Source organism: Ursus maritimus, unplaced genomic scaffold (genome assembly GCF_017311325.1).
Source record: "Ursus maritimus isolate PB19 unplaced genomic scaffold, ASM1731132v1 scaffold_10, whole genome shotgun sequence".
NCBI classification, from domain to species: domain Eukaryota; kingdom Metazoa; phylum Chordata; class Mammalia; order Carnivora; family Ursidae; genus Ursus; species Ursus maritimus.
Window position 1 is genome coordinate 8,502,539 of NW_024423344.1, and position 14,153 is coordinate 8,516,691.

A 14,153-nucleotide genomic window follows, 5' to 3' on the forward strand; every position below is an offset into this window, starting at 1 on the left:
TGGGGCTTGATCCCAGGATCCCGAGATCACATCCCAAGCCGAAGGCAGACACCCAACCAACTGAGCCACCCAGGCCCCCCATTTTACTTCTTTTTAATATGGCTATAAAAAATTAAAATTACTTGGGGCACCTGGGTGGCTCAGCGGTTAAGTGTCTGCCCTCGGGTCAGGTCATGATCCCAGGGTCCTGGAATCTAGCCCGGCATTAGACTCCCTGCTCAGTGGGGAGTCTGCTTCTCCCTCTCACACTCCCCTTGTTTGTGTTCCCTCTCTCGATTTCTCTCTCTGTCAAATAAATAAATAACACCTTTAAAAAAATTAAAATTACATATACGGATCAGATTGTATTTCTGTCAAAGAGGACTGTTCTAGAAAGACTTTGTAGTGTTTACCCTAAACCTGGACTGTCTGGATTTGAATTCTTTTTTTTATTCCCTTAGTAAACTCTACCCCCAGTGTGGGGCTTGAACTCACAATCCCCAAGATCAAGAATCACATGCTTTACCAGCTAAGCCATCTAGGCACCCTTGGGTTTAAATTCTTGATCCACCATTTACTAGCTGTGTGGCCCTAGGCAAATGACTTAATTTCTTTCAATAAATGTTCCCTATCATCAGCTGGTTCCAAAGAAGAAATTATTTTTTGCCAAAGAAGTTCAGCATTTTATAAATGTTTGCAAGTAGAAAAAAGAATATTATGAACTAGGAAAATTTAGCAGACCCTTAATAGTGAGTTGGGGAGGCTTTCACTCTTAATAATTTCTATTTCTGATGGTTTATATTTTTCACAATGCCTGTGTCACATTTGGAAGAAAAAAAATAGATATACTCTAAAAATAAATCAATAAAAATTTGTAAAAATTCATTAGATTTGTTCATTGTAAATGTCAGCTTTTAAGACCTGAACCTGAAGACTCTGTCCCTGAGCATTGGCCAGGTATGGACATCACACCTGTCATATCACCTTTGACATGGTTCATCACCCAAGAAAGCCAACTTTATCCCAGTCTTTTCACTGTGCTCTGGCTTACAATTCTGGGACATGCTAGGCTAAATAAATGTCCAGGGAACTTTGCAAAGAAGTCCATACCTCTTTTCCAAATATTTTCTCTATCCATCTTGACTTTCCTCTAATAGTTTATCAATGCTATAATACATGACATAGAGTCTTGTGTTTGTCAGGGGCTCAGTAAACAGAGAGTGACTCACTAATGGAATAAATACACAAATGAATTCAATATAAGTATCATCTCCCTTCTCCCCATCCTATCATTTATGCTTCTTACTGTTTTTTCATTGTTAGATTACAATTTTCCTTCTTTCTTTTCCCTCCCCTGATGCCAATATCCTGTATGGATTTACTGAATGAGTTCTTCATACATTTTGAATATTAACCCCTTATCAGATATATGAAAACTATTTTCTTCCGTAGAGTTGACTTTGCTGTGCAGAAATGCTATTTTTTACAATATAATACTGGTAAAATGTCCATATCTTTTTTTATGATTATTTACTATTTTTTAAGATTTTATTTATTTATTTGATGGAGATTGAGAGATAGAGAGAGCACAAGCAGGGGGAGTGGCAGAGAGACAGAGAGAAGCAGGCTCTCCGCAGAGCAGGGAGCCTGATGTGGGGCTTGATCCCAGGACTCTGGGATCGTGACCTGAGCTGAAGGCAGACGCTTAACTGACTGAGCCACCCAGGCACCCCTATTATTTACTATTTTTAAAAGTAGTCTCTATGCCCAATGTGGGGCTCAACCTCACCACACCAAGATCAGGAGTCACATGCCCTACCTACTGAGCCAGCCAGGCGCCCCCTAGAAGTCCATATCTTTTAAAGATACACTCTAAAACATTTGGAGGTGAATTGATATGATGCTTTGCATTTCTTCCAGAATACTGGGGAGAGATGAATGAAATAAGATAGGCTATGAGTTGATCATTATTGAAGCTAAGTGATGGGTACATAAGAGTTTCTTATACTATTTGTCTTTTGAATGTCCCTTAAATTTGTCATAATAAAAAAACAAATGTATTATAATTATAGAAAATTTGGAAAATACAGAAGAATCTAAGGAAAAGAAAAAACAATCAAAATTTCCCCTAAAACCACAGCAGTGATTGTCTCTTAATCACTCATATTTTGGTAGGTTCCCTTTCAATCTATTTACATAATAAATACATGTGTGTGCATGTGGCTATTTTAAAGCACAACCACACATTTTTGACAGACTTCCCATCAAGAAGTAGAGTATAGGTGTCTCTCTCCCGTCCTTTGAATCTGGATGGGCTTATGGCTTCTTTGACCAATATAATATGGTGGAAGTGACTCAGGTGATTAGGTCACTAAAGGCCATACGGCTTCTGCATTGTTTGCTGGGAACATATGCTCCTGGACCCCTGGGCCACCATGTAAGAAGTCTGAGTACCCTGTGGCCACCAAGCAGTGAGGAATCTCAAGCCACATTAAGAGACCAAGTATAGAGACTCCAACTGACAGTTCCAGCTGGGCCTAGACTTTAAGTCACCTCAAACAAAGTGCCAGATATATGAATAAAGAAGCCTCCAAATGATTCCAGCCCCCAGCCACCCCAGATTTCCCAGCTGAGGCTCTAGATAGAGTGGAGAAAACAGAGCTACTATTCCCTGAAGGAAAGAAGGTATTCGTGGTGTATCAGCGGAGTGTTTGGTAATGCTGTCACCCGAGGTAACGTGACAAATAGGAAATGTACTTAATGAACTCAGTAATCTAGCCAAGGAGACTCCTGGACAGGTATTAAATGTGCCACCAACTTATCCTGGCTCTCCTTAGAAAATGAGAAAAATGAGCTAAAGAGTACTGCTCAGTTTTCAACTGAAATTAAGAGGGAAGCAGAGGGCGTAACCTAAACTTACCCAGCAAAACATTCTCAAAATAAGAAGTGACCTCTGAGCAGAGATCAAATCCAGGGCACTGCCAGGAAAATCTGTTTTCAGAATAAAAATGCAGCTGAGGGTATGACTATTAGCCCTTTGTTCAGACCCAAGGACGCTATAAGATGGTTGCTTCCTAGACCTGAAAATGTCAACTAGACCAAAGGCCTTGTCAGAGTGGGAAATTTTTCCCTCTCTCTTCTTAGGTTCAGTACCTGGGAGCCTTTGATAGATTAACAGGAGAAAAAGAACACAAATTTGATTAATATATTGTCTGCATGAGAGTTCACGAGAAAAAGTGAAACTCAGAAGGGAGTGACTAGACTTGAGCATGGGGGTAGATGCCATTTTAACAAAGGGAAGGGATGCTGAATTGTTGGGGAGCAACTCAGAAGTACCTGAGGGATGGGGCGCCTGGGTGGCACAGCAGTTAAGCGTCTGCCTTCGGCTCAGGGCATGATCCCAGCGTTATTGGATCGAGCCCCACATCAGGCTCTTCCACTATGAGCCTGCTTCTTCCTCTCCCACTCCCCCTGCTTGTGTTCCCTCTCTCGCTGGCTGTCTCTATCTCTGTCAAATAAATAAATAAAATCTAAAAAAAAAAAAAAGTACCTGAGGGAAACTAATGGAAGACTAAAGTTATTTTCGTAAGGTGTGTTTATGCAGACTTACCTTCTTGCTGACTCTCCTCTTCCTGGTACAGGAGTGGGGGTGGAACACCTTCACGAAGGGAAAATGTATGCCCTACTTTGAGGCAGGAAAGGGAAGAGAAGAGAACCTCTCCCTGACCTGCTGACTCTCAACTGCCTTCAGCTCAAAATAATCCTCAAGCCTAAGTGGCATATTTTAAGATGGCATATTCTGGACCTCTTCAACCTTCTAAGGATTTTAGGGCAAGCCTTACAAACAATCTCTGTTAAACAATAGAGCTTCTAAAAATCTGAAAGGCATTTTTGCCCAACAGCTTCACAGGGACTCAAGGACTTACCTCAGAGATTTGTGAGTAATTTAATTTAATGGAATCATTTTATAAATTGAGACATGAGAAATCCACAAGGATTTCAAAGTAATTCTATCACCTTCCTTCTAAAGGAATAGAGATAGTACAAAATGAAATGAAGCCTTTGGCTCCCCAAACCCTAGGCAGAAAGCTGGCTGAAAATACTGCAAACGTTGACTATTTTCCATGACTATTTTCCATGAAAAAGGAAGGATGACTCAGAGACCGGGAACAAAGACCAAGCAGCAGAGGAAAAAGTCCCAGATGGTCACTCCCAGAGAGCAAGATGGAGTCCTAATCAATAAATGGGCAACAAATGCTCAGATGGATTTCAGAACTACTCTAAACCAAAGACTGCTGTGTGCTTCTGTTTTCTCCACTTTAGAACAGGAGTGTCTAGCAGATATCCCATACCCGCCCCACCCCTGTATGTTGGGTTTATTTGAGAGACGAGCGGAAGAAAGCTTATCTCTTTAATTCATAAGTTTTCATATCAAGCAGAACCTTAACCCAAGGAGCCTCATATCCAACTGGACCTGAATTACATTATAAGATCCTGGCCTAAGCCCAATCAGCACAGCTGATAAAACAGGTGCCTGCTTTATCACATCCTCACCAGGCTTGAGTATCTGATTTTTTAAAGTTTTACGTTATTTGATGATAATTCTTTAGAAGTCTAGTGTTTCTCTTATCCTATTGCGTTGAATTATTTATATATTAAGGATAACAACTCTCGTGGCATCTGGGTGACTCAGTCAGTAAGCAGGCCTTTGGCTCAGGTCATGATCCTGAGGTCCTGGGATGGGCTCCCTGCTCAGTGGGGAGTCTGCTTCTCCCTTGCCCTCTAACCATCCCCCTGCATCTGCTCTCATTCACTCTCTCTGTCTCTCACAAGTGAATACATAAAAAATCTTTTTTTTATAAAAAGGGTAACAACTCTCTTGTCATTTTTGTAGCAAATACTTTTTCTCATTTTTAATTTGCTTTTAAATTTTTGAAATGATTGTTTGTTTTTAAGATTTTATTTTTAAGTAATCTCTACACCCAATGTGGGGCTTGAACTCAAAACCCTGAGATAAAGAGTCACATGCTCCATCAATTGAGCTGGCCAGGTGTCCCTGAAATGATGTTTTTGATAGTTATCCATTGTTTTCTTCATAATTTCTTTCCTTTCCTTTCCTTTCCTTTCCTTTCCTTTCCTTTCCTTTCCTTTCCTTTCCTTTCCTTTCCTTTCCTTTTCAATAGGCTCCACACCCGGTGTGGAGCCCAACCCAATGCAGAGCTTGAACTTAACAACCCTGAGATCAAGACCTGAGCTGAGATTAAGAGTCAGAAGCTCAACCAACTGAGCCACCCAGGTGCCCCCATAATTTCTTACTTTGCCTTTATACCTAGAAAGTCTGCTACATTCAGAGATCAGACTCAATACTGTTTTAAATAGCATGATGTTTGATGTCAGATAGGACTGGATTAGAATCTATCTTATAGGAATAGATGCTGGTTGTTGCAAAGATTAAATCAAATAATTTAAGTTAAAGAGTCAAGCACATTACATCGGAAACCGGGGATGTACTGTATGGTGACTAACATAATATAATAAAAAATCATTAAAAAAAAAAAAAGAATAAAAAAAAAAAAAGAGTCAAGCACAAAGCCTGGGATGTGGAAGTTCTTTCTTTCTTTCTTTCTTTCTTTCTTTCTTTTTTTAAAGATTTTATTTATTTATTTGACAGAGAGACAGCCAGCGAGAGAGGGAACACAAGCAGGGGGAGTGGGAGAGGAAGAAGCAGGCTCCCAGCTGAGGAGCCTGATGTGGGGCTCAATCCCAGAACGCTGGGATCATGCCCTGAGCCCAAGGCAGACGCTTAAGGACTGCGCTACCCAGGCGCCCCAGTACTCCATTTCTTTTCCTTCTGTTTACTATTTTTAAAAAATTGATTCAAGCAAATCACAGAAAACACAAATGCCCATAAACACATGAAAATAAGCTCAACCTGCTTAAGAATCATGGAATATAAAGTTAAATTAGTACCATTTTCTGTCCATCAGATTAACAAAAACTTAGAAGATGATCTCTAATACAAAGAGGCTATGGAGAAAGGGAGACTCACTTATGGGCTCTTGTAATAGTAGTGTGCCTTGCCAAACCTTTTTAGAAAACAATGACTATATTTAGTAAAGTAAAAAATGGGCACGTTCCTTGACTTAGCATTTCCAATTTAAGTAGTCTAGCCTTTAAAAATACAAAGATATAAAAGCATAAATGTTAAAAGATGGTTACCTTTCCACTGTTTATAATAGCAAAACACTGACAACAACTTGACTGTCCCTCAGTAGGGAAGTCATTAAATAAATATGGTTATTTTCAGTCTCTCCCCACTAGAATGTAAGCTGCCCAAAACAGAGGTTTTTTTTAAAAAGAGAGATTTTGGGGGGCGCCTGGGTGGCTCAGTCAGTTAAGTGTCTGCCTTTGGCTCAGGTCATGATCTCCTGGGGATTGAGCCCCCCTCACATCAGGCTCCCTGCTCAGCTGAGAGTCTGCTTCTCACTCTTCCTTGGCCCCTCCCCTGCTTGCGTTCTCTCTCCTCTGTCTCACAAATGAATAAATAAAATCTTTAAAAATAAATAAATAAAAAGAGAGATTTTTTACTTATTTTTTTATTTTTATGATATCAGTGTTGTTATCTATCTTTCATGGCAAGTTACTATGATTTTTTTTTGAGTAGAGTTGACACACAATGTTTCATTAATTTCAGGTATGTATCGGGGATCTTAATGTTGTTTTCCCTGCACATGGAACGTAATGAACACTCAAAGAAATTGCTGAATAAATGAATAAAATTCTAGTATATCTAAATTTGTGAAATACAGTGATCACTAAAAAGAATCCGTTGGATTTATGTGTAATGAGCTGGGAAAATACCCATGGTATATTATTCAGTGATAAAAGCAACCCACAAAGTAAAGTATGACTTTATGTTGCTTTGTGTTGTTTAAAGGAAGGAAAAAGGAAGAACAAGATGGTATATAATACATATTAGTGTGAGCACAAAAAGTTCTTGGAATGATATGGACGGGGTATTAGTACTGGTATCCCAGAGCGATGAGATTGAAAGAACGAAATAGAAATTCTTATTTTCCCTACTTCTGCACTGTTTAAATTTATTGAAAGGAATTGTTCGTGCAAGCCCTTCCCTTGCTTTAATAAAAGCCTGAACCAACTCAGACTTTGCTATGGGAAAGATAGCATGCTTGAATCCTTCAACCACACGTTAGGAAAAGGGTCCTTGACCCTGTTAGGTATTCTTTTTACAATATTAGTTTGTTGCCTTTTTTGTTTTTTTTTTAAGCGTGTGTTGAACACTTCCTCCCGACCAGGAAATTTTGCTCTCCCCACCCTCCCACTCCCACCTCCACTTAGTTTGCTCTGCCCGTTCCCTTCCTGCAGGTATCTCTCCTGTCAAACCTGCTGACTCTCCGGCCCGCTTATCTCTAAACTCGCTGCTTTAGAGCCCGAGCCGCGGCGGGCCGGCGCGGCTTCTGTGGGGCAGCTACTGTGTGCACGCTCGACCTTTGCCACTTGAGCTGCAGGAGGATGTGGTTTGCAAAGAACGTGGCCCAAGTGTCCTTATTTGCGAACCATACCCCCATAGTGCAAGGCCCATCTCCAATCCTAAAAGAAACGCCAGAGGAAGGGGCCTGGGCTGGGGAGGGGAGGGGAGGATGAGGTGTTGGAGAAGCACAGTCAGGGCGCCTCCACCACGATTAATATTAACTTTTATTAAGACTCGGCCTTTCTCTCCCCGGGGCTTCACAAAGCAGGAAGTCAAGGGCAGCGGTGCAGGGAAGGGAATTGGCAGGAAGAGAAAACCTCGAGTAAATTATTTAGCTGTAAAACGAGATTAAGAGTGATTCCGCCTCCACCCCTCCCCCACACTTCCCAAAGTGGGCCCAGCCTGGGGATCAGCCCTCAAACCGCCACTAATCATTTAAGCTGGAAAATCTCTGGAGTCTGGTGAGGGGCAACCCAGGGAGGCTTTTCCCTGCGGAGATGAGCCGCGAGTGCGGCGGGCACCCCTGGGCCGCAACCGGGCTCGGGGGTGGGGCTCCCCCCCAGGTCGCGGGCTGCATTTTCGGTGGCTGTTGGAGAGAAGCAGCTGGGGGCGAGAGTGCAAGAACGCAGCCGGCAAAGGCGGAAAGGTGCAGGTGCGTTCGCACCCTCTGCTCGAGGCGACACCCGCTGCGACGGACCCCCGATCCCATGCCCCCTGCCGGGAGGCCCAAAGAGCAGCCCAGGGGCCGGGAAGGGCGGCTCCACAGGTGGCTCGAGCGAGCCGCGCGCCGCCGCCTGCCCTGCTAAGCGCTCTAGCTCCCCACACCCCGCGCCTCCCGGCTCTCGGGTCGGTTCCGCCGGCTCAGCCGGGGCAGCAGCGCCGCCTGCCGGGAACTTGGCGCCAGCTCGGCCGCGACGCAGGCGGAGACGCGCCGGACGCGGGCTAGGTCGCGCGGGCAGGGATGCTCAGACTAGGACCGAGCACACCCACACTCCTGTCCTCCCTTTCAAAATAACATCCCTCCCGCCTGGGCGCCGCCGCCGCCCGGGCGGCTCAGCTCCGAGGCGGAAAGCGGCTCTCCGCGCTCCTGGCGGGGGTCCCGGCAGCGCCCCAGCCGAAGCGCCGGACGGGGAACTCCAAGCACAAAGCAACTGCTGAAACCACGCTGTCCCAGAGAATGAAAAGAAAGTGCCCGCAGTCTTGAAGCGCGACTTCCGGAGGGTCGCAGACGCCGGCGGGGCGCTGCGGGGAGGTGTCCTCTGGACTCCCGGGCCGGCGCCCACGCCGCGCTCCCACACCCGGCAGGGGGATGGCGGGGAAGCCGGGAACTCTCCGGGACGCCCCTGAGAGCGGCGGAGGCCCAGCGAGGGCGAGCGGGCGCTCGGACCCCGGCAGACCTGAGAGCGGCCTTCCCTTCTTCCCCGCGAGGAGCCGCCGCGGCGTCGGAGGGCGGGAAAGACGCGCCACCTGCGCTCGGACGCGCGCTGAGAGCTCCAGGAGGCACGTGGTGCTAGGGCGGGGGCTCCCGGGGGCCTTGGGGACAGTCCGGGTGCCTGAACCCCAGTGCGACAGGGGCGGATGCTGGTGCGTCCGTCCAGGCCGCAGCGGAAGGGGCGAGGCCGCCGCCACCAGTGCCCTCGGTGCCTTTCCTAGTGCCTGGGGCCGCGCACAGAGGCCTTGACACCAGGCCGAACGCTTCCCCTAGCCTGTTTTGGACAACCATTTCTCTATCTGGGCATGAGCAAAGTTTTCTTCCCTTTTTCTGTCTGAGACATTCAAAGACTCAAATCCAGACGGTTTCTCTGAGGTAGAGGTGGGAGCTGGGAATAAACTAAAAGTTTAAATAAATTACAAGTTCTCACTAGAAACAGCTTGCTTCTTGGTTGTGTCTGACTTCAGATTTGCGAAAGTAGCGCCCAGCTTCATGCAGTAATACCAAGTCCATCTAAAAATTTACTCACGCGACAGCTTCAGATGGCACGGCCATTTGGTCAGTTAATTCATTTGGTCATTTGACCTTTTAGTTCCCAGTTCTGGTCAAGTGTCCACCGGAGTGTAGCAATCAAAACACTGGATGTGCATTTCGAGACTCTAACCCTAGAAGTGAGAAATGTTGATGTTGGCTTTCTGTGGACTTAAGATCATGATCAAGAATGTCATTCTGAGGGGCGCCTGGGTGGCTTAGTCGGTTAAGCGTCTGCCTCCTGCTCAGAGGAGTCCTGGGACCGAGTCCCGCATGGAGTCCCGAATCCAATCGGGCTTCCTGCTTGGTGGGGAGTCCGCTTCTCCCTCTACCCTTCCCCCTGCTCGTGATCTCTCTCTCACTCTGTCTTTCTCAAATAAATAATAAAATCTTAAAAAGAAAAAAGAGTGTCATTCTCAATCAGCATCTAATGTGTGTAACAATAAATCACAAGCAGGTGGTTACGTCAAATTCTTAGATACGATGAAAATTATAACAGGAACAAATGAAAAGAATCAGAGGAATTTCTGAGCAGAGGAATTTCTGAAATTTGCATTATTTTCATTAGAGTGGTTGAGGGGAAAAAATAAGTTTTTATTTTACATATGTGGATTCCAGACACGCACAGTGTTTCTTTTTGTTCCTTGTATGTGCTTCTATTTATTGGGCAATTGTCTCTGAGCCTCGCTTAATTATGTTATTCTTCTATTTGTTTCTAGCAGCTCACATAATCTGCCTAGAAAACAGGAGGGGGGACTGAAAATAGAATTAGATCTGCCCAGTTTGGTTGTGGTTTTTTTGTTTTTTAATCCATTAGATGCAGAGAGTGAAAGAACAATGCATTAAGTGTCTTTCAGGAGTAAAAGACAGAGGCTGCACAGGTCATTTTTAACAACGCCTAATGTGTGGTTTAGGTATTTAAACTTTGTCACTTATTCTACTAATCGTCAATAAATTAGAATTATTTAAGTGCCACCCAACAAGCCATTGTATATTTGTACTACAATGACTCGCTCCTACATTGTTTTTCATTGTTTGCTTTCCTGAGGTTGGAGAGGAACTTATCAACTACCACTTGTATGAAACCTATTATTGTCATACTAAGGATACAAGCATTATGATAGTGAACTATCAATCTTGAAAGTTCTGATAATACATGAACAATTAGAAAAGGATTACTTTCCTAGGACTCAAAACACAAATATTAAAATGCATAAAACGGGGGCACCTGGGTGGCTCAGTCATCAAGCGTCTGCCTTCGGTTCACGGTGTGCTCCCAGGGTCCTGGGATCGAGCCCCACATCAGGCTCTCCGCTAGGAGCCTACTTCTTCCTCTCCCACTCCCCCGCTTGTGTTCCCTCTCTTGCTGGCTGTGTCTCCCTCAGTCAAATAAATAAATAAAATCTTTTAAAAAATGCATAAAGTGCCTGGGCTCTTATTTACCAATACAATATTGGGCACAAAAACCCAACACACGACCCGAGTATTATTTTTTATGTAAATGTGTATGTGTGAAGAGACTGTTTGGTTATCATTTAATCTCAGGGAATTCTTCATGGATCGAAACTGTTCGTGTTCTGGTTTATAGATTAGACCTCTAGCACAGAATCTCCAGGATCCTGCCCCCACCTCAAAAAAAAGACAGAAAGAAAGAACCACTGGTCATTTAACTTTATTGTTATATTATCACTATCCACTGAGGTTAATGACAAATTCCAATATGGAAAAACTGTTGTTGAAACAAACTAAATGTTTGGGTACTAGAGACGTAGGAGCCAAAAGGTCATCCATGTGCTTGCCTTCACCCTTTCTAATTGATTCTTCCAAGACTGACTCTTCCAAGAAGAACGTCAAGGTAAATGTTGGTATAATCTCTAGAGCTGGAAGAGTCTACTTTCTTTATTTGGCATTTGAGAGGTTTTGTTTTGTTTTGCATCTTATTTCATAATCTTCAAGAAAGTAATGATATGAGAAGTATATATTCCCTCTAATTTGTAGCTAGTAAGACATTTAGTGATTGTTTTGGCCCAGTATCACTAAGCCAATCCCATGGTTATCCATAAAACTTGCTTGCTTTCCTAAAATTACAGTCTGGATATCCACTTGTAGAATAAGAGGAGGAGGTGAAAGGAAAACGGCAAAGGAAAATAAGATTAAATGTCAGAATTATGGGGGTTAATAACATTTAAAAAAAATAATTATAGAGGTTAGAAGTTTGTATGGTCTCAATGTAATTTAAAAAAATAGATGTTAATTTTAAATATTTACAAGTTAATCTACATTATTAGATGTGAGTGTGTTTCTTATCCTCCTAAGCACAAAACTGATTTAACCCAAGATCTGTTGCTGTAGTTTCAATGTCAGGGGAAATCCTGGGGACTAGAATAAAATGCTTGAAATGATTTCAGGGGATGAATCGGCCTTAAAGGATTAAATCCACAGCAGCTTTTTGGGGTGGCTTCCGGAAGAGTACAGAATTGACATTGAGGTGTTGGAATGGAAATTGCTTCAAAATAAAGAAACTTCCAATGCCATCTAGTTAGAGTACCTGCTTCTCTGCCCCCTTTAGGTTGAAATTGTCCTCGTCATTATAAGGAAGTTTCTAACTACATCCCCAACTAATCCGAGTCTCCTAAATGCCACTACAAGTGTTCGGGGATATCTTTTCTGGTAGGTGAAAAGGCACGTCACCTATGCACATCAGTGACTCATCTTCACGTCTGGAATGTTAGTGCTTTGTCACCATGCAGATGCCTAGGAAATGGAACTCAAGAGACAACAGACTGGGGGCTATTTGACAAAGTAAGCAAAACTCAGTGAATTAGAAAAACTTCAGAGGTGATTTGAGAAATTATCCTTGTTCGGAGGTTCTTTGTAAGGATTCTTGCACACTTTGCAAAAGATGGTTCATGATCAAAAGCAGCAGTTGTTCTTGTCATTATTGGGGATTAATCCTAAGTGTATGTGGTAGATTGCATTCCCTTACTTTACGTTATTTGATTCCCCTATTAGTGGTAGGGATCTCCCCCAAGGTCATTAAACCAGTAACTAGCAGCCTGTCTCTAAAACAAAGTGCAAATAATACCCCTTGAATCTTCTAAAGATTTTTTTTTTTTAAGGTAAGCCCAACTTGGGGCTTGGACTCAGCACCCAGATATCAAGAGTTGCATGCTCTAGGGACCCAACCAGCCGGGGCACCCCATGTAATTGAAGTTTCTTTATTTCTGCTTGCTGCCTTCTCTTATTTCTTTTCCTGAGTGGCTGTGAATAACAACAGCAAGAATACTGCTGTTTATATATTAAGATTTCTATTTAAGATTCGTTTTCTTGACTGACATAGGCCTCTTACAGATATTATCAGAAACTATCCTTGAAACTTTCATTGCTCTCATTAGCAGCCCATCTTGCTAACTTTATTAGATGAATATGATAAGGCCATGAATTGTTCGAAGAAAAAAGAGGCTGTCTTTTCTCCATATATACCTTCAACAACAACAACAACAACTTCTTTTTTTGGTATTTTTTTTCTTATTTTAAGTAGGCTCCACGTCCAACATGGGGCTTGAACTCACGACCCTAGGATCAAAAGTAGAACGCTTTGCCGACTGTGCCAGCCAGGCCTCCCTATATGTGCTTTTTTGACGTGAGTTCCACCAGACGGTTACATTCTTCCCCATATTTATCCTAAGTTCTCAGTCTTTTTATATATTCATTTCGTATCCATATTATTGTAATTTTTTTTAAAAGAAACATTTAAGGAAGGCCCTTTTAGAATGGCCAATAGCTCCCCTCATCCAAATTTATTTTTCTTAAACACTCAACAGATCCAAGAATCTCCCAGGCCTGGCTTAGTTTGAACTTAGTTTCAGCAGGCCCACGACCACAGTGGGGAAATGTCGCCGTGCCCCAGTTTGGGAGCAGCCTGGGGCGGGAGGAGGGGAGGCGCTAGAGCTTGCTACCTTCCACCTGGGTCAGAACTACGGCCCTTTCCGGTCCGCTCCAGAGTCGGAGACCAGCGCGGCCTCCGACCCCGCTCTTCCCAGAGCGCTCGCGCCCCCTGGCGGCCGGAGCTCCGGCAGGGCTCCGGGAGGGCGCCGGGAGGGCCAAGGGTTGGGGAAGGACGGGTAGTCATCCCGGTCCCAGGGCTGCAGGCCCTGGGAGCGGCGGAGTCACCCTACCAAAAATACACCAGGGCGTCCCAGCGCCGACCTCCCTACGCCTCCTCTGGCCGCACTGCCCACTCGCGCCATGTCCCCCTGGCCTCGGGTTTGCTCCAGGGGCGAGTCTTGGCGTCGCAAGCGCGGTGGGCTCGCTTGCCAGCGGGGGCCCTTCTTGCTCGCCCCCTCCACGACCCGGGAGACCGGCAGGCAGCTCGCAGCCCCGGACCTGCATTTCAGAGAGCAGCCGAGCGCCCCTCCTCGCCCCGGATGCGCGGGGAGCGGGCCCGGGGCGGGCGTCAGTGCAAGGGGCTGGACCCGGCCAGGGGAAGAACTTGTAATCGCTTGCAGCGGGACAATGCTGACTTTTGAACCTCTAACCACTAAGCAAACAACCCTTGTGCTCTCGCTGCACTGTCCAAACAGAGTTTATTGACAGGCGTTTCACAGCAACGCATAGCAACCGCGGCGGCGGCTGGGGGCTGACGTGTGGGCGCGGCCGGGTGCGGGTCCGCGCTCCCCTCCCAGCGCCGGGACTCCCCAGGGGGCACGGAGGCCGGGG